The 2592-nt window shown below is 36.3% G+C and overlaps 1 protein-coding gene across 2 annotated transcripts in view; it reads right to left on the bottom strand.

Moving 5' to 3' along the window:
- Nucleotides 1-1779, bottom strand: part of LOC107575535 (sialidase-4-like) — a 6609-nt gene extending 4830 nt beyond the window's left edge. For both annotated transcript variants that reach the window (XM_016261897.1, XM_016261898.1), the window contains exons 1-2: nt 1672-1779; nt 1104-1210 (exon numbers count right to left, since the gene is read on the bottom strand). The gene's annotated coding sequence lies outside the window, so the exon portion shown is untranslated. The remainder of the gene's footprint in view (nt 1-1103; nt 1211-1671) is intronic.
- Nucleotides 1780-2592: the final 813 nt, after the last annotated feature.

Below are 2592 nucleotides of genomic sequence, written 5' to 3'. Positions count from 1 at the left end.
TGGTCCATTGGAGTGAACGGAGTTGTCGCAACTCTCTCTCTCTCTATGGCTCTGCTCTAGGCTACGTAGGATGGGACGAAACCATGCAGTGAATGTGGGAGATAATTTTGCTGGAAATGCAGAAGTAAGCCGTATTTTTGTTTTATTTGTAACTCTTTGGTAGATACATTTACAATTTCCATTACAATACTACTACTACTGTTACTACTAATAAAACAGATCTCTGGGGGCCCCAAAAGTGCGTGGGCCCTTAGAATCCCCCTAACCCCCCCCCCCTTAGCGGCGCCCCTGGGCCTTAGTCATAAAACCAATTCATAATAACAGCATTTTCTCTGTATTACTGCAATAAGTGTTCCAACACAGCAAAGAAATAACAATTACTGCAAGACAAAGAGCTCATTAAGTTTAAACCTCAGAGGTGTAATCATGTAATGACTATGATTGTGATGTTTTAAAAATATATTGACAATAAAACTGCAAATTGAAAAATAACTTTACCCAAAAAGTGACAAACGCATCCCAGTGTTATAAAATTATAGAGGGAACACTGCAAAAGATTACCATAAACAGTTAATTCTATCAGTGGCACCTAAAGATTGATTTCAAAACCTGATGAGAGTCATTTTGGCGATTTTTAGCATGCTCTTGAACCTTGGAATTTCCATGTTGTAAATTTTTTTTAAACTTAAAACCATTATGCATTTGTTGCATCAACTCGGGGCAAAATAGAAAACTTGCTACAAAGTTTTAAATTTGAGACAGTAAAAAAAGCATTTCATTTGCCAAAATATGCCACAAGTTCTAACAGCAGAACAGATAAGATCTTTGCCTGTTAACTTCTACACCTGATGCAACATCGTGCCATGTAAAAGCTCTCCGGCACTGGACGCGACAAAGCGAGCGTTGCAAATACCCGCATCTAGTGTGAATAGAATCACCGATTATAACGGGTTCTATTGGCTTTTGTTGTGTTGTGTTGTGTTGTGTCGTGTCGCGCCTCGCCACTCGCGTCCGGTGTAAACAGGGAGTATGTCAGTTAAAATTGGCAGCAGACAGAAATATGCATTTACACCATTTTTTTTTGTTCATGTTTGTTAACTTACCTTATTATTCTTGTATAGACGTAATCAATCTTTATCCAGTGGTAAAAATGAAAGCAGTTTCTCTGCTTCTTTTCCCAGCAGCTTCAGCAAATTCAGCCTCAATTAACCTGAGCCAAAGGACGTCAGCAAGCATGCACAAATTCAAAAAGTTGCTTGTTTCGCATGCTCTAACCTTCCTTATTTCTTCTGTTGTTTTGTTGCACATTAACAACATATTAGTGCACTGCTGCCTGGTGTATTGGTTCCTTTGTGGCTACTTGATTAGGCTATTTTAAGTAAGTAGGCTAAACTGTTTTATTCACCTTGAAATTAGCTGTAGCTTAATAAAACCTAGTAAGTACATCAACAAAGTAAGGATAACTAATGATATCTAAGTAAAGTAAATATTAGAGTTTATCATTTACTATACATTGTGCTTAATATATATTTAGCCTTGTTAAATATGTTTTGCTTTTGACTGGACAACATGACAATATATAGGCTAACATACAATACAAATAAAGTTCTACATGCAAATCTGTATCTTCCATCGATAATTCTCCAGTAAACTACAAGAAGTAATACTCACAGAAATTATCTTTCCTGCAGCATCATCAGCCGAGTCTCTCAAAAAGTCCATCACCACTAACACTACACAAGCCCTTATAGTCTAACCCACCCATGCTGTGCTTCCCTTATTTATAGTATTAAATATAGCGACTCAGGAAATTGTCCAAATTTGGTCATCTCAGCATTCTTTCCACCCTAACATGTCTTGTCAGATTTTTCCACATGCATGGATGAGTGATGGCGTTTTAAAATCTTGATGTACTTAAAAAAAAAACTAATTAAAAATGCCACCTGTTTGTCAGTAGATAAAGCTTTCTGAAACATCAGTCAACATTGTTATGACAGAACTTAAAAAATTAGAACTATATATGAAATAATATTTTAGAAGATTTATAACAGTACATTTACCTCAGAATAACCATTCGGCATCCATAAGCTCATTAGTCAGCTAGAAAAATAACTAAAGGTGCAATATCATTAAAGGTGTATCTGGCAGAACAGAGTACTCATACCTTTCCTGTCAAGGATCTCAGCCATCTGACACTCACACGACTTAACATCAAATATATGTGCTATATTGCATATTCATATTTTTACTTAACCTGTTGTCTACATGATAAGAAAGAATTTTTGAATTGAATACAATTCAAAACCTCCTATATAATTGCATGTTACTAATGAAGAAAAACAGACTGAATGTGTGCAAGATATACAACATTTTCAGGATGCATTGAGGAGGAGCCCAAACGGCACTCAATGGCCAAATGATGTTGACATAGTTATGGTCCGTGATATTGGCACATATTCTGTGTAATAAACAATTCTTTGTGACTGTCTATAGTTCTGAATTTGGAAAAGACTTTTAGTTCCCACTTATGTCTTGGGAACTAAGTGATCCTAGTTCCCATTCAGTCAGTCACGTTCAACGTTACGTCAGTGA

This window comes from Sinocyclocheilus grahami, unplaced genomic scaffold, assembly GCF_001515645.1.
Source record: "Sinocyclocheilus grahami isolate Dianchi unplaced genomic scaffold, SAMN03320097.WGS_v1.1 scaffold2699.1, whole genome shotgun sequence".
NCBI lineage: Eukaryota > Metazoa > Chordata > Actinopteri > Cypriniformes > Cyprinidae > Sinocyclocheilus > Sinocyclocheilus grahami.
This window is presented reverse-complemented; position numbering and strand designations above follow the sequence as displayed.